Raw genomic sequence first — 23,747 nt, forward strand, 5'->3', positions numbered from 1 at the left:
CCTAAAACATACAATTGAAAGCTCTTTTTGGAAATGCAGAATATTATTAAATGGAAAGGGGATGGTAACCAGGTATGCTGCTTAAGTACAAGTGAATATTCTGGATCTCTAATATGTAAAAATCCTAGAAAAATTGTTTTTGATAGACTATTCCCTATTAAGTATGAGTGTTGACAGAAATTCCTTCCCTATAAATCATTCTGTCATCCCAATCCGGATCAGTTGGGTGCTGAATTATCATCCTGCTTACCACAAAAAAGTAAATAAATAGATAAATAAAGTGTATTAAAATAAACAAGAGGGGTGCCTGGGTGGTTCAGCCGGTTAAGCGTCTTTCTTCAGCACAGGACATGATCCCAGGCTTCTGGGATTGAGCCCGAGTCAGGCTCCCTGCTCAGGGAAAGCCTGCTTCTCCCTCTCCCTCTGCCTGCAGCTCCCCCTCCTTGTGCTCTCTGTCTCTCTGTCAAATAAATAAATAAAATCTTTAAAAGTAAATAAATAAAATAAATAAGAAAAATAATAAAACTTGCCAAAAGACAAAAATTTCACAATCAGCCTTAACCATTCTAGTCACAGGACTATCTCACACAGCCACATAGAACATTTGGAAAGTGCTTACTTCATTATTAAAGAAAATGGGCAACCAAACATCACCAAAAATGGTATGGCAACAAGTAGCATTAAGGGAAAACCAAAATTTAAACCAAAATAAGACCATGTAAAAAAAGACGACAAAACGTAGTCAAAAAAAAAAAAAAAAAAAAAAAAAGGGGAAAAATCAGAAAAAAAAAAAAAAAAAAAAAAAAAAGAGGGATAATTCCTAGAATAAAACCTGTTAAACAGAAATTAAAACTCCTATTAAAAATCTTACAAAAATTCAGCGGCACCTGGGTTGCTCAGTCAGTTAAGTGTCTGCCTTTGGCTCAGGTCATTGACCAGGGTCCTGGGATCAAGTCCTACATTGAGTCCTGCACTGAGTCTTGCATCAGGCTCCTTGCTCAGCAGTGAGCCTGCTTTTCCCTCGGCCTGCCGCTCCCCCTGCTTGTGCTCCCTCTCTCTCTCTCTCTCTCTCTCTACCTGACAAATAATCTTTATTAAAAAAATAAAAATAAATAAATATAAAATTCTTAGAAAAATTCAAAGATAGATTTTTTCAATTAAAAGAATAGAGCAGCAAAAAATATCAAAGAGAAAACATATGTTGCTGAATATAATTAGAGATAGGTACATGACGATGATCCATGGATAGCCAGATTATAGCTAGATTAATAGATAAATATTACCCAAAACAGATAGTCTGGAAAATAGTGTGAAGACTTGCCCAGTCTTTATCTTTGCAAAGAAATAGACAAAGATATGAGGAGAAGCCATGAGATACTAACCATCCAATCATGAATGTCAAATGTCTGATAAGTAGCAGTTATAGAAAGTGAACTGAAACAATGGAAGAGAGAAAATTACCTAAGATATATATAAGGAAATGTTGTAGAACAGAAGGCAATCTACAGCAGTGGTTGTATATTAATATTTATGCACATTTTTTAAAGTTTATGATTTTTTTTAAAGATTTTATTTATTTGAGAGAGAGAAACACAGAGAGAGAAGGAACACAAGCAGGGGGAGTGGGAGAGGGAGAAGCAGGCTTCCCGCAGAGCAGGGAGCCCAGTGTGAGGCTGGGGCTCGATCCCAGGACCCTGGGACCATGACCTGAGCTGATGGCAGATGCTTAACGACTGAGCCACCCAGGTGCCCCAAAAGTTTATGACTTTTTAAGGAGAAAAAGTAAAGAAAGAAGTAAAAAGAGATGAATGTATTTATATATTTATTATAATACCAATAAAAATTCAAAAAAGATAAATTTAGAAGCAATAGTTCAGAACTTCTATGGAAAATACACATATCGAATACACATTATTGAATACATACACAGAAAAATATTAAAACATTTTAAACTGATAATTTAAACTGAACAAGGATACTCTGGCAGCTCAGTGAAAAAGGATAAACCTGAAACCATGACTTTCTGTGTGTGCATGTGTTTTACATATATGTAGCATCATATGTATGATATGCAAAAATGTATGTAAGTTTTAACAAGATACCTGTGATATTTAAAATCACTGGGGAATGAGAGGATTTTGTAATATATTGTCTAGGAAAAATGAAATTGTACTTCTACTTCATGTTGTCAAACAGGTTAAAATATAAGAAAATTCTTTAACAGGGATGGAGAAAAACCAGAATAATGAGGAAAATATTGATATGTGTTTATCTATTTACAGAATATAAAATAATGCTCTATGCAAAAGAAAATGTGAAAGTGCAAATTAAATGCCTGATACATTTTATTTTATTTTAATCTAAAATTTATTCCTACAGTGCAAGTAACAAAACTTCTATATAAGTACAACCAAATATGATTTAACACCTGCATTTAACATTATGTTAATTTCATGTGACCAGTTTTGTGTATAAACAAACACACACACACACACACACACACACACACTTTTAAGGGGAAAAGAAAACTTAAAATTCAAAAGAAAGTGGGAAAATAATACAAAGATAAAATTCAGAAATGGATCCAAATGATCAACAAACACAAAAAAGAAAAGATGCCTTACTCATAAAAAATCACGAATGCAAACAAAATAACATTTTAATAGGTATAATGTTCTTGTAAATGTGTTTTGTGGACCTGAGAACATTAAATATAATTTATTATCCTGTTTTAAGTGTAATTACATGGAGGGACACTGAAAATTTAATACTTTAATTATCATTTGGAACTTTCTGTGTGACTCACTGAAGAATCTATTCAGTAAATGTTGTTTTGGATCCAATATATTTTTTATATTTCCAAATCATAAAAAATAAAATAGAAGGAAATCCAAAGTGTACATATTACCTTTTAACGATGAAACATCACCCCTCTCTTTTCTGGGTCTCACCTGCCATGTGATGTTTAGGGTGAATGGGGAAAGGGAATCCACTGTCGTGACATCCTTCGACACTTACCGTCATAATTACCTAACTCCGTATTCATTGCAATTTAAGGCCTTTCTCAAACCGGTGAAATTGCTTTTACTCAGATAACAATGACTTTATGTTGAAAAATCTAATAAACATTTTTATTTCTCAGCTTACCAGTTCTTTTTGTAATTGTTTATTTGCCTCATCACTTCTTGTTAAATTTCTTTGGCTCTTGCAACAATCTTGTTTCCTTAATTATAAGTTTTCTGTACTTTCATGAATCCCTCCTTCCTTTATGATTTCTTTTTCTTCATAAAGAGCTGTATTTATAATCTATTATTCATAATCAAGTATCATAATATTAAATCCATGAAAATCTAAGACATTTTTACATCCGAGAAAAAGGAGGGCAAAACATTGAATGATTCTGTTGCTCTCACATGACCAAAATGTTCAGTTTTGTATCAGAAGAAGCCATCATATTGCACATAGCTGACCAAACGAATAAAATGTTTTCACTAATTAGAAAAATGAATTAAGTTTAGTCAGCCTAAAAAGAAAGTTATCATAGATAAAACTTAGAAGTCTCTGTAAAAGACTCAATTTTAGTTTGTGATTTATAAAATAAGACAATTCAGAGTGTTCCTGCTGAAGTGAATTAATCATTACTGTTGTTTCCACCTGTATCATTCTGCCATCAAAATATAAGTTTTTAAAAAAGGGAAAATCAGAAAAACAATAAACCAGTAAGATCTTTGCTCCCTCTTAAGATTCTTTTGTAAGAAACGCTGAAGTTTTTATCAAGCGGGAAGTGGTACTGATGCTATAGAAATCTTTGTATTTTAAATTTTTCAACCTTCCTAATTCATGAAATACCTCCTGTTGGGTAGATTAATATTCTCTAGATGGTTAACAGGGTAACAGTGTGATAAAATACCTTTGACATCTGCTTGAGAACCAGACATCACTGTGTATAGCCAAAAACTTTCTCCTGGTTCAGTGGGTAGAGTAACCATTATCAAAAATACATTATGCAATGAAGATGACAGAGCAAGAAAGATAAAATATCCATTCTGTCCAACCCAACAATTTCTATTCTGACAAATTCATATCAAAGAAGGCAGAAGAAACTTAAATCTACCTGGGCCAACATTAGTAAAAAGACACAACAAAATATATATTTGTTTTTTTTTTAAATTTTATTACCTTGCTTCATCAAATGATTGACATTTATTTTATGCTCAAAGTAACTGTGAAATTTAGGGTTCACTCATTAAAAACAAAAATCACCAATGGAAATGCAGGCAAGTATAGAGATAACATATGGAACCAAAAATGTTTGTGTATTTCTAGCTCAAGTAGATCATTAATATCAGGTGAGACTTAAGGTAAACGTTGTGCTGCCCTCCACGGTCAGAATAACCCTTAATTTCTGATCATCCATATGCGGACTAAACCAAATCCCCAAATTTAACATGGGGCACAAATAAATTCCATTTTGAAGAGGTTAATCTAATTGGAGTATCAATTAGAAAATTTAAAGGAAAGCTTGGAATGCAGAGCAAATGTCTCTAATTTTGGAATTTTCCCAGTATATATGGACAGATCTTCCTTGACTTATGATGGGTTGACATCCTGATAAATCCATCGTTCATTGAAAATATTTTAAGTCAAAAATGCATTTAATACACCTAACCTACTGAAAATTACAGTGTAGCCTAACCTACCCTAAATAGGCTCAGAACACTTTTACTAGCCTACAGTTGGGCAAATCATCTAACACAAAGCTTGTTTTATAATAAAGTGTTGAATACTGTACTGAAAGTGAAAAATAGAGTGGTTGTATAGATACAGAATGGTTGTGAGTGTATGCACTGTTTACTCCTGTGATTCCACGGCTACCTGGGAGCTGAGCCTTGCTGCCACTGCCCAGCATCACAAGATCGTACCATACCACCTATCACTAGCCCGGGAAAAAAGCAAAATTAAAATTTGAAGTACATTTTCTACTAAATGCATATCACTTTTGCACCCTGTAAAGTTGAACCATCATAAGTCAGGGGCCTTCTGTATTTAAGCCATGTAAATGGGAAGAATCACCTAGAAAGGGAATGTATACAAAGAAAAGATGATTAAACACCAATATTTAGAAGCAGTTAGAGCATGATCTTGCACCACAGATAAATGAGGTTCTGAAGAATAGCCAGAAAAACCCACGATGTATCTGAAGTCATCCTTTAAAAGGAAAGAAAGGCTAACCATGTCAATGGATGCTGGCAGGTTTAGGAAGAGACAAAAAATAAGTTTTCACTGTATGTGGTAAGATGGAAATCATGTGCACATAGGTCAGAGCAGTTTTGTGATGTGTTAGGGGTGAAAATAATCACCAGTGGAAGTCAGTTTTACTCTTTACATATTGTTTACTCTTACATCCAAGCAAACACTCACCAATTCGTGCTAGATTTATTTCCTGAATATGTACTAAATCTATCCTTTCCTTTCCATCTCTGCCACCAGTGCCTTTGTTCAGATCCTCATCAAGCTAGGATTATTCTATCCAAGATTATTCTAGCACTTTCTTAATTGATAATCCATGTTCCAGTCTTGTCTTCAGTTAACACATTCTCCAAATTACCGCTGAACTTTCTAATACTAATACGCAGATATAATCTAATATAATTATGCTAATATAATCAATGCCTACAGAAGAAAAATCATGTTCCCTAATGTCAGATAGATGCCATCCATAGTCTGGCCTCTTAAACCTTATATCACCATAAACGTGCATGACTTTCCTGCCTTAAATCTTATTTTCAAGCCAACCATTGCATTTTTAAAACACCAAGTTTTTATCCTTGATAAGGAAGGGTTCTTTGCTCGTGAGCGTCCTTTATGTACACTATCTTCACCTCTTCCTTTACTCTCCATTTACCTTTTAAACCTGAACTGAGGTTTAAAGAATTAACTCTTTTTGACTTAAAAAAGTCAATCTTTCCTCAAATCTCCTTCTGCAAGATTGTTCTTTGATGATGATTTGTATAAATCTGTCACTGAAATGAACATATGATATAATTTTTTAGTTTTTAGTCTATGATCCTTTTGGGGGGGATGATTAATTTTAATGTGTCAATTGATTGGGCCACAGGATACTCTGACAGCTGATTAAACATTATTTCCAGGTGTGTTTTGAGGGTGTTTGAGAATGAGATTAGCATTTGAATCGGTGGATTGAGTAAAGCAGATGGCCTTCCCCTGTGTGTGTGGGCTTTATCCAATCCTCTGAGGTCCTGAAAAGAACAAAAAGGCAGAGGAAGATTAAATTTGCTTTCTGTCTGACTCTTGTTTCTTGACATCCATCTTCCCCTGCCCTCAGTGCTCTTGGTTCTTATGCCTTTACTGTGGGACTGGAATCTGTACCTATAGCTCTATAGTTTTAGGCCTTTGAATGATCGCACTGGCTTTCCTGGGTCCCCAGCTTACACATAGCAGTTAGTAGAACTTCTCAGCCTCCATAATCACATGAACTGTTAAGTTAAAACAAACTGATGAGGGCACAGAGGGCAAGCTGAGGACAAAGCAGAAGCTGACAACCCATAACCCTCCCCCCCACCCATGGGATATATGTGACATTCCTCAGGCACTCCTGGCTGCCCTAAAGGAAAACAAATAGTTAACTTATAGACATCACAATCCTACAAGACCTGAGTCTCCATCAGTTTACAAATGTCTCTTAGCAGTCTACAAGAACAACACATTCCTGTCATCAATAACCTAGCTTCCAGAAGGAAATGTAGATACAATTAAATGTCCTTATAACCTGCAGCCCATTGACAGATACTTGAAGAGGGCGGACTGTAATGTTCCTCCAGGAAGCTCCCAACTATCTTAATGTTAATGCCTTACTCGAGGGGTAAACAACCTTAACTTGACAATGGTGAGGCCTAGGGTAGCTTATAGGTCCTCTTTAGCATATGAAAGTTCTTTCAAAACCTCCCTTTTTCATTACCTCTCCCAACCCCATAATACATAATCAGCCATCCCTCACAACAGCTCTTTCTGCCCATGGGTCCTGTCCCCGGTGCTTTAAGAAACCGCCATTTGCACCAAAGACCTCTCAAGAATTCCTTCTTGGTCCTCGGCTCCAGACTCCACCCCACTGAACTTCACCTGTATTCCAAACCCACATCAAAACCTCTTTATATATAGTATATATTCTGTGAGGTCTGTTTCTCTGCAGAACCGTAATGCAGTCTGTCTCTCTCACTCTTGTGCACATGGGTTATTCATTTGTGTATCTTCAGTCACTAGTATAGGGACAAACATATTAGAAACTCAACAATTATTGAGTAACAAGTAGTGAATAAATTTGCCCCGTTGTTGGATGGTGTATAACAAAAGCCTGAACACATCATCTAGGATGGAATGACAAATATTAGGGCTTAAGAAAAAAAGGAAACAAAGTCAAAACAAACTTAACATGTCCCTAATAAATTTATGTTATTTTTATATTAATATTAATGTAACTTCATTTGATGCTTACTTTTTTTTTTTAAGATTTTATTTATTTGAGAGAGAGCGTGAGAGAGAGCACCAGCAGGGGTTAGGGAGAGGGACAAGCAGACTCCAATGCAGGGCTCAATCCTAGGACCCTGGGATCATGACCTGAGCCAAAGGCAGAAGCTTAACCAACTGAGCTACCCAGGCGCCCCGATGCTTACTTATTTTTCACTTTTCCCAAATACTATGTTATTTTAAGTGCTTTATAAATATCTTATTTTGAGCCAAATGTCCATAATCTTAAATGATTAGGAAAAAAGAGGAGATTTAATACTTTTGAATATCTATTATTTCAGACAAATATGAAAACAAAAGTATGTATTTCATTCCTTTCATATATAAAATAATATGACCTAATTTATATGTATCTATTCAGTAAATTCAATTCTAGATAATAAACAAAGAGAATGTGAATAGGTTTTCAACTGGTTTAATTTTAGATCTAAGTTATAATGGAATAAATAAAATCATATTTTTGTCTACTTTGTGGCTTTCTGTCATGAAATAGTTTCTTGTACCCGGACTTTCAACTGAAGTTAATTACTTCTTTGATTATAGCAAACATTTGATGCAGTTTCTATTTCACTAAGACAATTTCAATAAAAGTAAAAAATATATATATTGTTTTGCCAAGCATGAATGAATTTATTATTTATATACACAATTTCTATAAAATCATATTCAAAAAGAAGTAAAAATTGTTTAGTTTATTAATGATTTATGTTTTCATTACAATGTAAGCTAATTTTATCCTGAAGCATTTGGAAGTTAATGATCCTTTGAGTACATATAGGAAGCAATATTCTGATAGTTTCAGGAGGCATGGAACTATTATTCCTTAGAACAAGATAAATAATAATAATAATAGTCAATGTTGTGGTTTAATTTTTATGGATTTTTTGTTATCAAGGCAAAATTTGATTTCCAGCCATATTATAATCTGTAAATATGTAAAGTTTATGGTTATCATTCTTCTAAGTATATTAAGATGATTTAGTTAAATATGAACTATGTTTCACCTACTTCTAGAGAATTATTTAGATACACCAGAATGCTCCTTAAAAAAAAGAATAGTTTTAGAATGAATAGTCCATATTTTTCAACTAAGAAATTTTTTTTTAAATATACGGTTCAAGATCTTACAGAAAGAATGTGGAGTCCAGTTGTATCACTTTGTTACTGCATGCTTTAGTTTCCTTAAGTAAGGATATTCACATAACAGACTTTATGAAGATACATATGTTCATTTCTTTGGGGGAAAAAAAAGAGAAGAATTGTGGGGAGAAATAATAGTTCATTTTATAAAAAACTAACAAGTTGATTTCTACTCTTTAGTATTGCCATGATCTTGTCTGCTTTAGGTTTAATCTATACTCTTTTCTAGCTTCTTAAAATAGAATTTAAAAAATTTATTTGCAATATCTTATTTTCTACTATAAGCACTTACTGTTAGATTTTTTCCTTGTGGGGTGCCTGGGTGGCTCAGTCAGTTAAGCGTCTGGCTCTTGATTTCAGCTCAGGTCATGATCTCCAGGTAGTAGGATCTAGCCCCATATCCAGCTCTGTGCTCAGTGGGGAGTCGGTTTGAGATTTTCTCTCCTTTCCCCCTCTCTCTCTCAAATAAATAAATCTTTAAAAAAAATTTTTTTTTTGCTTGCCTAGTATTTCTGTTGCATCCACAGTAGGTTGTGTTACAATTTTCATTCAATTCAACGTAATGTTGAATGCTCTAGTGATTTCTTTCTTGGTCTATATAGTCCTCAGATGTATTGTTTTTAATTCCACATATTTGAGGATTTTCCAAATGTCATTCTGAAAATAATTTCTAGTTTTATTCAGGTTGGGCAGAAAACATAATTTGTAAGATATCAATCCTATTGAATTTATTGAGACTTATTTCATTGAAAATCATATAGTATAATTTGGTGAATGTCCTATTTGCATCCTACAATTTTGGGTGGAGTGTTCTGTACAAGTCAATGGGGTCAAGTCTTCTATATTTTTACCGATTTTGTGTGTGTCAAATTTTCCTATCACTTATTCAGACTGCTTAAATTCTCAACGAAAATGGTGGATTTGCCTATTACTTTAATTCTTACATATTTTCTTTGAAGTATTTTATATACATATATATTTATATTTTTATAAACTCTGGATAATTTTTGAGAAATATCCCTTTTTATCCCTCATAATATTCCTTGATTTTCAATATACTTTTTCTGAAAATATGTAGTTACCTCAGAGTGGGATTCCTTTTTCCAAATTTATTTTAACTTTTGTCTTTATGTTTAAATGGCTTTTTTATAGAATTACATAGTTGGACATTGCTTTTTTACCCTTAGAGTGTTTATATCAACTACTTTATTATGAATAAGGTACCATTTTATGATAAGTTTTATTTTTGTCTCATTTGTTCTTGATTCCTTTTTATAATTTCCCTGCCTTCTTTTGGATTAATTATTTTTAATAATTCCCTTTTTATCTTCACTAGGGGTTTAGTAGCTATAGCTCTCTCTGTGTGTTCACTGCTTAGCCCAGGGTTTACAATATATATATTTAACTTTTCAATGTCTACTTTCAAATAACATACAAATTATGCATAATCTAGGAAATGCAGAGTATTTTTCTCCTCCTGTCCCTTGTGCTGTTTTTGTTACAGATTTTCTTCAGACATACATTACAGACTTTGCATTGTAATTGTGTGCCTTTAAACCATTATAATTTAAAAACATTTGACAAAATAATAAAGTCTTTTATGTTTTCTCATATATTTGCCATTACCAGAAATCTTTACTCGTGTGTGTAGGTTAAATTTTCCACTTACATTCACGTTCTTCTTTATTATTTTAGTCCTGTCTAAAGAACTGTCATTACCATTTTTTGTAATGAGTTTTCCTGACAGTGAATACTCTCAGCTTTTTTTTTTTTTTTTTGCTGATAAAGTCTCCATTTCATCTTCATTTTTAAATGACATTTGAAAACTTATTGAATCCTAGGCAGCTAAGATATCCCTGACTACCTCAAAGATAGCACTACATCGCCTTTGACTTGCACAACTTTTGCCAAAAAATCTGTCACTTTTTACTAATTTATCTGTAAGTAATGCGTCATTTACCTCTGGCTACTGTTAACATTCTTTCTTTATTACTGATTTTCTTTCTCTATGCCTATTTTAATGGGAAGAATGAGTTTTAAAATTCTGTGGCTTTTATTAGATTGTGTTGACTAATACTGACCTTTTGCAAGAGGTATATATACATTTGTTTCAACCAGTGAATATTTAAAAAAAAAACCTGTAAAATTTTTAAATGATTTGCGAAACAGGTGGAAAAATATGGAGAGATTTGACATTAAAATAATGAGTCCTCTAATGTATAAATATGGTAAACATTTTTTCCACATTATTTATTTCCTCATGGAAATATTTTATATGTTTTTAACCTTACCCCTCTTTTATTAGATGACTCTTAAGGACTAAAATTTTTGGATAATACTATAAAAGCTGTATCAAAAATCAATTCTATCTTCTTCTGGTATATAGGGCAATAGATTTTCTTGTTTTGACTGGGCATTCAGTATAAGAATTGTTGTGTTGGACATATACCATTTTTTATGGTTTGGGTTTGTATTTCTCTGTACATGCATCAAAGTCTCAACAACTTGCTTATTAAACATATATGTATATTTTATATGTATATATATTTATATATGCATTATTAGATATTATTTATAGATTTTTCATATTTATGAGCATATTCAGATTTTATTAACAAATATAAATAATAATTATTTTGTTCAGGACTTGATACCACGCAAGAGGCATTCCATATAGTATTCTCTATTTAAGTCAAGCATATGCACACATTATCCACCAAATTCACTTTTACCTGGACATTCACAGAAGTGTACCTAAATATATAATAACTTCATGGGACTTGAATGAAAATATTCATATCAGCTTTATGAATAGTAAACCGAAAACAGAAACAATCCAAATGTCCATCAATAGTAGAATGTTTAAATAAATGGGGGTTTATTCATATAAAAAGACAATATATAGCAACAAAAATAAACTATAGCTAACCTAGAATGAAGTGTTTTCCCATAGTAACCAATACATAGGAATACCTACCACATTGATTTCAATATATTAATATTGAATATATTAATTTGCCATTTCCCTAATAATGAGTCTTTGTGTGTATATTGATCTGAAAGATAAATTCTTGGAAATGAAATTTCTCATAAAACTAAAAATTAAAAAATTTGTTAGATAATGCAAGATTCATCTTAATTGGTTAAACAAACATTCATTCCTATCAATAATATAAATGGGTGACTGTTTACAAATAGTCTCCCTAAACTAGGTAAACAGTAAAATGTATTTTTAAATCTAATAGGCAAAATTTAGTCTCATATTGTGGCTTAAACATACAATCTGCCTTTTATTAAGGCAGAGATTAGACATACATTAACACATCATATATAAATAACATTTTTTTGTCAGTAAAAAGCCTGATTCCTTTTCATTATTTCTCTGCTTGGTTATTTTTTTTTTTTTTAATTATTTTGTATGCAGTGTCCAAAACATAAGGCCAAAAGCACCTATGAGAGATACTACACTATTGTGTTTTTTAACACTGATACTTCTTTAGCAACATAAGCGTAATATTGATGCCAGATGTTATACTGAGACTTTAATATTACAATTCTTTTACAATGGCTCTCCATTAATTTTTCAATGTGTGAAGAAACAGTGCTGCATATTCATGCATAACAAAGTATCAAACTGTGATCACCACAAAGATATTCTTAATTCAAGATATGCTTACCTGAAATAAGTTTTGTCATTGTACAGCCTTGTATAAATAACCTCATTGAATTGCTTAATACTTACTATGCCTAAATATATAGTTATCCTCATTATACCCAATACATAAGGCATTGCTCTCATAAATACTAATGCCAATAATAATAAAAATAGCAACAAAAACATCATCAGATATCTTACAGAGGTTTTGAGTCAAAACCATTATGTATATAACGGAAGATGCTGCTCTTTAATTACACAGAAGTGTTGATAGAGTTATATGCTAAGGATAAAGATTAGTAGTAAAAATAAATATTTTAGAGACAAATATTAAGGGATCATTTTTAACACAGTTTAAATGGAACTTCAAATAATATCCTTTTTGTTTTCACATACCAAAACATTTTTTACCATACATGCTATTGGGGTTATACTTGATAATATTAAATACTGACTAGAATGAAATGGAATTTTATCAAGAAAAACTTAATATTGCTTATTTTCATACAATGAAGTAATTCTCTGAAATCTTATGCACAAGTAAAGCTATAAAAATCATAAAACAGCAGGGATCAGAGCAGCGTGTACTTTAGCAGCACTAATTGATAAAAATTTTCTCTCTTAGTAATATCTAGATTTTTGTGTAAACCAGGGTATTTACTACACTGTAGTTCAGACTACAATATAATGGCAGCTAAATGTAAAAAAGGGAATTTAGTTATAGTGATAAAATCTTATGTACTTAGAACTGTGTTCATTAGAAAGTGTATCCCCATTCTACTTTTCCTTGCAACTAATTAGGCATCTTTACTTTCTTATCATACTTCAATGATTAGTAAATTGAATAGTGTACACTCTAAGTTCAAGTCATATCCAAAGTTTTTAATGTGTATCCTACTTAAAAATAATTATCCTTACATTTAATTAAAAACATAATATATGTTACTGGTGTGCTTGTTATTCCACAAATGGAATTATACTTTCCCTAACAAAGAAGATATTGATTGTGGCAGCATCTGAGCAAAGCTTCCATTAAACAACACATTTCACGTTTCAGTGTTTATTTTCATATTGTACTGCATGTGTTTAGAATCACTACCAATTACCCCACCACAGGCAACTCTAATCCCAATTTTCCATGTTCCAACATCAGTGCTATCTTTTCCAGCAAGCATCATTCAAACATATCAAGAAGCTAATGGTACTCTCCTCTGTGTTTCCAAAGTACTTCGTCATGGCTCTTACTTGGTCATACCTCTGCCATGGCACCTCCTGCAGTGTGTTAAGGTCTATCTCCATGTCTGTTAGTCATGGACCTCCTTGAAAGCAGAATGTTGCCTTAGTCACATTCATGTCACTTACTCTAGCTTGGTGCAGTGCCTTTTGTAATTGACCTTATTGAGTGACTGAAAGACTTATTGAATCATGTAGATGGAACTCACTGAAGGACAATTTTCACCAAACACTTGATACATTACCCATTATTATGCTCCCCCCCCCCAAAAAAAAAAGTCAAGCATAATTTTTATTGAAAGAGAAGTTGCATTTGCTGGTATTGATTTATTCTGTGGTTTCATAAACCTTAGCATTACTGTATTTTTTAAAAATTTTTTGCATGCTGTCCTTTAAAAATGTTGCATCATGAGTAAATGGTGAAGGAGTTAGCTTTTTCTTTTGGTATTTTTCAACTTTATTGAGGTATAATTGTTGAAAAATAAATAGCACATATTTCAAGTGAATACTACGATGGATTTTGACATAAATACGCATTCATGACACCATCTCCACAATCAAAATAATGAATATATCCATCATTCCAAAAAGTTTCCTTTTGCCCCTTTGTAATCTTCTCTCACATCTCATCCAGTTGCCTTATGTTAAAGCAATTACTGACCTTTCTGTCATTATGTATCAGTTTGCATTATTTAAAACTTTATATACATAGAATAATGAAATATGTGTTTTTGTTGGAGTACTTTTTTATTGAAATACAATTGAGAAACTACATTACATTAATTTCAAGTGTACAGTGTAATGATTCAACATCGGTATACATTGTGGAAAGATCACATTAAGTCTATTTACCATCTGTCACCATACAAAGGTACATTTCATTTTCTTTTGAGAACTTTTAAGATTTTCTTAGAAACTTGCAAATTCTCAATACAGTATTATTGATTATAGTTCCCTTGATGCACATCACATCCCCATGACTTATTTTATAACTGGAAGTTTGTACCTCTTGATCTCCTTCACCCATTTGCCCACCCCCAACCCCTCCCCTCCAGCAATTACCAATCTGTTCTCTGTATCTATGAGTTATGTTTTTTTTTTTTGTCTGTTTACTTCTTTTGTTTTTTTAGATTCAGGATTTAAGTGAAATCATAGTATTTGTCTTTCTCTGTCTGGTTTACTACATTGGCATAATGCTCTCAAGGTCCATCCATGTTGCTAAAAATGGCAAGATTTCATTCTTTTTTATAGCTGAGTAGTATTCCATAGTGTGTGTGTATACCACATCTTTTTTGTCCATTTATCCATAGATGGACATTTAGGTTGTTTCCATATCTTGGCTATTGTAAATAATACAGCAATGAACATAGGGGTTCCTATTGTCTGAGTTCTTCATTCAGCATAAATATGGTTTTTAATGTATAGGTACTTTGGTAGTTTTATTGAGTGATATTCCATTGTATGTGTATATTATAATTTATTCACCTATTTTTTAGGATATATAATTTTATTTATTTTTTTATTATGTTTAGTTAGCCAACATATAATGCATCATTAGTTTTTGATGTAGTGTTCAACAATTCATTAGTTGCATATAATACCCAGTGCTCATCACAACACATGCCCTCCTCAATACCCATCACCCAGCTACCCCATTCCCCCCTCCCTTCTGAAACCCTCAGTTTTTTTCCCAGAGTCCAGAGTCTCTCATGGTTTGTCTCCCTCACTGGTTTCTTCCCCTTCGTTTTTCCCTCCCTTCCCCTATGGTCCTCTGTGCTATTCCTTATGTTCCACATATGAGTGAAACCATATGATAATTGTCTTTCTCTGCTTGACTTATTTCACTTAGCATAATCCCCTCCAGTTCCATTCAGGTCGAAATGCCCACCATTTGCATTGACAGTTTATTCCCTATTGATGGACATTTTGAGTTATTTCATTTTTTGACTATTACAAATAAAATAATATGAACATTTGTATACAAAACTATTGGCTTCTTGTGTTTTCTATTTTTTAGGTAAGTGCCTGTTCAGATATCCCCTTTTTTATTATATGAAGGATATTATGTATTGACTCTTATTTATCAGATATAGGCCTATTCAGATTATTTTTTCAATTTGTATGATATTTGGTTGTTTGTGTCTTTCAAGGAATTGTTCATAATTTTCTTTGATTTCACTTTTAATATCCATGCAATAAGTATTGATGGCATCTCCCATTTCTGATATTATTATTTTGCATTTTCTCTATTATTTTCATGGTTACCCTCACTGGAGGTTTATCAATTCATTATTTATCTTAAAACACAAGCTTCTGTTTTTGATGAATTTACAATGGTTTTCCTGTTTTCAATTTTATTGATTTCTGCTCTAATTTTTATATTTCTTTGCTCCTGTTTGTTTTAGACTTAAATTTCTCTTCTTTTTTCGCCTATGATGGGAGTTTAGGTTATTGAATTCAGGTGTTTCATCTTTTCTAATATATGCATTTAATGGTATAAATTTTCCTCTAAGCGCCACTTTCTCTTCATTTCACAAATTTTGATGTTATATTTTCATCTTAATTTAGTTCAAAGTGTTTAGTTTCTCTTGAGACTTCTTTGGTTCATACATTATTTAACAGTGTGGTGTTCAATTTCCAAATATTTGGGGATATTTCAGCCTACATTTATTTGATTTCCAGTTTAATTTTATAGTGGTGAGAGAACACACTTTGTAAGAATTCTATTATTTTCAATTTGATAAAGTTTTTGGTAAGGTGTGTTTTATCTCCCAGAATATATTGTTAGAGGAAGTCCCATGTGAGCTAAAAAAGACTGTGTTATGTTATTGTTTAATGAAGTATTCAAAAAAGTCTTTCAGGTCTAATTAGTTGATATTTCTATGTAGAAAACTAAATCCTTTTTGATTTTTGCCTCCTCACTTACAAATTAATGAAGAACAAGTCTGGAAGTCTCCAACTATCATAATGGATTTGTCTATTATTCAATTGCAGGTCTTTCAATTTTTGCCTATTTTGACACTCAGTTGTTAGGTGTATCCATGTTAATGATTGTTAGGAATTCTTGGAGACTTGCCATTTATCATTATGTAATGTTCTTTATATCCAATAACTTTCCCTGTTCTGAAGTCTTCTTGCTCTGTAATTAGCATAGATATTCTAGCTGCCTTTTATTGTTAGCATGGGGTATCTTTCTCTGTCCATTTACTTTTAAAGTTTTTATACTTAAAGTGTGTTTGTTCTAGATAAAATATAGTTTTATCTTATTTGCTTACTCAGTTTGACAATATCCATCTTAACTGATGTGTTTAGACCTTTCACAAATAAGTGATTACTGATTTGTTGTATTAATATTTACCATGTTTGTAACAGCTTTCCATTGATTGGACTCCTTCTTGGTTTCTTTTTTCTTTCTCTCTTTGGTTTTGATTGAGCATTTTATATGATTCAACTTTATCTCCCCTATTAGCATAAGAAGTATGCTTCTTTTTTGTTTTTTTCAGGTACCCTATAGTTTTCCATTTACGTCTACAATGAATCTAAGTCCACCTCCAAATAATCCTGTACCGCTTCATGGGTAGGGCAGATCCATTATAACAACGTATTTCCAATTCTTCCTTTCTATCCCTAATGGCATTACTCTCATTCACTTCACTTATCCATATACTCTAATCACCCAATACTTTTATTACTTTAAAATTATCTTTTACTAATTTAGTTATCAAGTTAATTATTTTTTTAAAGATTTTAAATAAAATCTTTTTTATTTATAAAATTTATTGGGACACCTGGGTGGCTCAGTCGGTTAAGCGTCTGCCTTTGGCTCAGGTCATGATCTCAGGGTCCTGGGATGGAGCCCTGCGTTGGGCTCCTTGCTCAGCAGGGAGCCTGCTTCTTCCTCTGCCTACAACTCCTCCTGCTTGTGCTCTAACAAATAAATAAATAAAATCTAAAAAAAAAAAAGATCTTCTTTATTTATTTGAAAGAAAGAGAGTGGGAGAGAGAGAGAAAGAGAATCTGAACCAGATGGTGCTGAGTGCAGAGCCTGTTATGGGGCTTGATCCCAGGAACAGGAGATCATGACCCAAGCCGAAACCAAGAGTCAGACACTTAACCCAATGAGCCACCCCAGCACCCTTCAAGTTAATTACTTTACAGTTATCTTTTAAGTCAATAAGAATAATAAAATATTTTATTTTACCTTAATGTATTCCTTTTTCTGTGTTTTCCTTTTGAGGTAGATTGCAATTTCTGACCTATATTATTTTTCTTCTGAAGAACTATGTATCTATTATCTATTGATGGAGAGTTGCAATTTTGCTTGTTTGCGATCGTGTATAATAAAATGTTTTCAAAGAAAACAAAATTAAGTAACTAGAAGAATCTAAGCACATCACTTTTCTGTCTGAAATCTTTTCAATGCTCCACTATTCTTAGAATAAACCCCATTTTATTTATAATGTCTTAACAGCATTTGGCTCAGGTTTACTGTTCCAGCCTTAAGTCCCTTCACTCTTCCTTCACCATGATTAGATATTTTTGCCATTTTTTTTTTTTTTCAGAATGTACACTCAGGCCTCTAATGTATTACCCTCATATATGTTGTCATGTCTGCCTGGAAAACATTCATTTATTGACTTTGTTACTGATTATTCTTTCCATTCCTTCAATTTTATAACTCTATGTTTCTTACAAAGATAACCTGTCTTTGGCCAATATAATCCAAAACAGGTCTCTTGTGCTAAAATTATATAACAACCAATACTTCTTTTTTAAATATATATAAAAATTATAATTACTAAGTTTGTTCTCTAATTATGGTCTATTGCTACCGCTTATTCTGGTGCTATGGTTCTATTTCATTATTGTATCTCTAGCGTTTACCTTAATATTTAGCACTTGCAGTATATCCAATGAATATTCTTTGAGTAAATTCATTAATGTTTGGTGAGAGACCCATGGTTATTTTGACCTAGTGGATCATTTAATTGAAAAGCCCAAACTAATAATCCATTTTTATTTCTTAGTGGAGACATTGTCCTAACTTTTCAAAAACACAGACAGTATTTTTATTTTGTTTTCTTCAGTAGAAGTGGCTAGCACTTTTTCTTTCTAGTTTGTGCATAACATCATTTTTAATTTATTCTCATAATTACTACAATACTTTTATTACTTCTTACAAATACTTGTAGATATGCATAAGAAACATAAAGATGGCTAAATTTAAATAGTTTTCCATCTTTCTGTGATTGCATTAAAATGTCACATTACTATCTGTGTCTATTTTCTGACCATGAAAATACCTTCTGTTAATCCTTGGAAATTTTACACACTACAATTATACATAAAATATTTTTTTATATTTTACTAATATTATACTATTTGCACAAAGGTCTCAGCTTTTTGCAAGACTGCTGAATATTATATACAGAAATAAACTTCTAACCAAGAAAGTGTTTTATAAATATACTATTGTTATAAGTAGAGGACAAAACACTCAGAAGGGAGATGTGTGACAGGAAGGCTTGACACCAGAGAGCATTGTACTGTGGGGGAGGGGAAATAGTCCAGGTGAGGCAGGATATGCCTGGTTAACAGCTGATATGTTTACACCATCTGCTCTCTCAGGCTTCCATTTACTCTGAGGCACAGGAAAGTATTGCAAAGTCACACAAGGTCACTTAGTTCTTTGGGAAAGTCATTTAGGGAAAAATTTTAAGTATGCAGTTAAGTTCATTTAATAATACAGAAGTGTTTAATGCTAAGAAACTTTCAGGTATAATTTTTATTATTATTTAAAGTCTATATTCTCTTAAAGAACTCCAGATATTAAAAAAAAAAAAAAAACTCCAGATATTTAAAATACTATATTACTCACATGTACAGGCGAATTTTAATCATTCATTTTGTGAAAATTCACTTATTTGTCATTTCATTATTAGTACTGATGATCTTTACTTGGCTAAATTATTGCTATTATTACCTCTGTGTATTATCCTTCTTGATAGCTAATCAGCCAAGTCCTACAATGGGTGCTTCACAAATACATAAACCTCTCTTATTCATTTTGTATTCCCATTGTGGTATGGACCATATATTTGTGCTACCCCCCCAAATTCATATGTTGAAACCCTAACCTCCACTTTTCATAATCTTAAATTTTAATTTTCTGTTAATAGCAACACTTTTGTTGTAATTCTGTATCATATGGGAAATTTCTTTCTACTGGTTAGAGTTGAATATTCATATCCAATTAATACTTGTTTCAATCTGTTTCCAAACTTCTAATTGTTAATGAAAGAAACTTGGAAAAAAATTAGTCTCTTAATTAATATTTCTTTCTAATACATGTCTTCTCATATTCATTGCGTAAAATAATATGTGTCTTCCTGGTACACACAATCACTGTGTGTTTCATGGTAATTTGCTAAATGTCCCAAACAAACATATTCAATAATAGCTAACATGTATATAACACTTCAATAATTCAATTCAATAATAGCTAACATGTATATAACACTTCCTATGGGCCAGGGGCTGTTCAAACACTATATAGGTATGAAACTCCACAACCAAGAAATTGACTGCTTTTTTTTTAAATTTTTTATTGTTATGTTAATCACCATACATTACATCATTAGTTTTTGATGTAGTGTTCCATGATTCATTGTTTGTGCATAACACCCAGTGCTCCATGCAGAACGTGCCCTCTTTAATGCCCATCACCAGGCTAACCCATCCACCCACCCCCTTCCCCTCTAGAACCCTCAGTTTGTTTTTCAGAGTCCATCATCTCTCATGGTTCGTCTCCCCCTCCAATTCCCCCCCTTCATTCTTCCCCTTCTGCTATCTTCTTTTTTTTTTTTTCTTAACATATATTGCATTATTTGTCTCAGAGGTACAGATCTGTGATTCAACAGTCTTGCACAATTCACAGCACTCACCATAGCACATACCCTCCCCAACATCTATCACCCAGCCACCCCATCCCTCCCACCCCCGACCACTCCAGCAACCCTCAGTTTGTTTCCTGAGATTAAGAATTCCTCATATCAGTGAGGTCATATGATACATGTCTTTCTCTGATTGACTTATTTCGCTCAGCATAACACCCTCCAGTTCCATCCACGTTGTTGCAAATGGCAAGATCTCATTCCTTTTGATGGCTGCATAATATGAAATTGACTGCTTTTATCTTTTCCATTTATCCATCAGGGAATTTGGGATGTGAAAGGGGCAAAATTGGGAAAGTTCATAATTATGGGAATTTTGGCATCATACCTCTGCTCTTAACTGTGATTTTTTGTTTGTTTGTTTCAAGTTTTTATTTAAATTCCAGTTAGTTAACAAATAGTGTAATATTAGTTTCAGGAGTAGAATTTAGTAATTCATCAGTTACATGTAACACCCAGTGCTCATTACAAGTGCCCTTTTTAATACCTATCACCATTCTGTATCCAATGTAGTTGATTGAAACTCATGAGGAAAAAAGAAAGAAAAAGAAAAACTCCTGAAGATATTCATTCCCTTGCTTCCTTCACAAGGGGAGGTTATTTTCCTCACAACCTGCATGTCACAGGTTGGAGTTCAGATCAATCCCCTTTTTGCTCCATCCCTGTGGCACATACAGATCATTACTTGCTCACTTTGTTGTAAAACCATTTCTCAACTAAGGTTGATACCTGGCAGCACTACTCTCTTAGGCTCTTGATTTCTGACATCTTCTTAACTTACTGCAGATATCACACCTGACCAATCCTAGCTGATTTTAACACCAAAATATGCAAATTTTACCAGAACTATGACTTCTAATATCCTTCAGGTTCCCACTCATTCTCTTTTGCCAAGACATTTCAAAACAGTATTTTTGCACATGCCATCTCCACACTTATTTAACTTATTCCACAGTACACAGTGTTGCTATTAAAATGGTGCTGCTAGTCACTGAAAATTCTATTACTAATTCTGAAAGCACATTTCAACTGTTTTTTTTCTTTTTTAAATTTTTATTTAAATTCCAGTTAGTTAACATACAGTGTAATATTAGTTTCAGGTGTAGAATTTAGTGATTCAACACTTACATACAACACCCAGTGCTCATCACAATAAGTGCCCTCCTTAGGACCATCACCTATTTAACCCATCCCCCAGCCCACCTCCCTCTAGCAACCCTCAGTTTGTTCTCTATAGTTAAGAGTCGGCTTTCCGGTTTGCCTCTCTCTTTTTTTCTTTCCCCTATGTTCATTTGTATTGTTCCTTAAATTCTACTTATGAATGAAATTGTATGGTATCTGTCTTTCTCTGACTGACTTATTTTGCTTAGCATTTTACTCTCTAGCTCCATCCATGTTGTTGCAAATGGTAAGATTTCATTCTTTTTGATGGCTGAATATTATTCCTATTTATATACAGACATATTTTTATATATATATTTATATATATATATTTAATATATATATGTATATATTAAACATATATATATATACCACATCTTCTTTATCCATTCATCAGTCAGTGGACATTTGGGCTCTTTCCATAATTTGGCTATTGTTGATAATGTTTCTATAAACATTGCGGTATGTGTAGCTCTTCAAATTAGTATTTTTGTATCCTTTCGGTAAATACTTAGTAGTGCAATTGTTGGGTCATAGGATGGTTCTATTTAGTTCTTTGATCCCGACAGCATTTTTAAATTTTTAAAAAAATTTTTAATTGAAATAAATGGTTTAAATTAGTTTCAGGCATACAACATAGTGATTCAACAATTATATACATTACAAAATACTCACCAGGGAAGGACAAACACCATATGATTTTACTGACATGTGAAATCTAAAAAACAAAATAAATGAATCAAAAAACAAAAAAAGAGAGAGAAACAGACTCATAATAATAAAGCTTAACAGTTTTTAAAAGTTTAAAAAGTTATTGACTATATTGTCCAATCTCAGTAGAATTAAGTCAGAAATAAATAACATAATAAATATTAGGAAATGCTAAGATCTTTGGAAATTCAGCTATACACTTTAAAGTCACCACTGAGTCAAAATGGAAATCACAATTGAAATTTATAAACATTTTAACAATAAAATGACATATTAAAACTTCTGGGATTCAGCTAAAGCCATACTTGCAGACATTTTTTTAAACCTAAATGTTTCTATTATAAAAAGAAAAGCTGAAATCAATTATTTAAGTATCTATTTCAAAAAAAATCTTACAAATTAATGCTATATAAGTGATAGAAAGTGAAAAGATAAATATTAATTAATTAGAAAATTAACATACAATAGAGCAAAGCAAAAAAATTAAAAATTTGTACTTAAAAGACTAATAAAATGCTTGATCTTCCAGCATGATTGAGAAATACAGAAGAAAGAAAGCACCCATTAATAGTACTGGGAATAAAGTGTCATCACTATGGATCCTAGATACGTTATAAATAGATAATAATAGATATAATAATGGATATTTGAACAATATTATACTTAGATAAAATTGACAAACCCCTAGAGTATACCTTCTATTTATTATACCAAATAATGGAGAAGGAATGAATTCCCTACTCATTTTATGGGAATAACATATCCTTTATAGATTAAAAGAAAGGTATATTAAAGGCTGTTTCATGAACATAGATGAAAATTTTTAAAATATTAGTAATCAAATACAGTGATGTACAAACAAGGATAATACATCACCAGGAAATTAAGTTTATTCCAAGAAAGCAAGCTGGGTTTAACATTTAAATATCAATAAATAAAATTCATATCATTAACAGACTAAAGATGAAAAGCATATAATCTTCTCAAAGATGGCAAAAATGTGTTTGCTACAACTCAATACCCATTGATGATGATGATGATGATGTTAGCAAACTAGGAAAAAGAGGGAAGTCTAGATAAAGAGTGGAATTTGAGCTGTGTGTTAGCTGACTGGTATTAATTAACTAAATTATGAGAGCTGAAATCCATATATACCACACCCTGCAAAATTGAAGTCTGTTTATAGTACTTCATATGTAAAGTGAATGGACATTTTGTATATAAATTATGTTAACAGAGAATACATTATGTCAAAGAAAAAAATTATAAAAAATATAATTTCTTTTAAGCAGGAGTGTATTATGTATGTCATAATAACCCTTCTGTATATTTAAGATCAACTCAAACAT

Source organism: Phoca vitulina, unplaced genomic scaffold (assembly GCF_004348235.1).
Source record: "Phoca vitulina isolate PV1807 unplaced genomic scaffold, GSC_HSeal_1.0 scaffold18, whole genome shotgun sequence".
Taxonomy (NCBI): domain Eukaryota; kingdom Metazoa; phylum Chordata; class Mammalia; order Carnivora; family Phocidae; genus Phoca; species Phoca vitulina.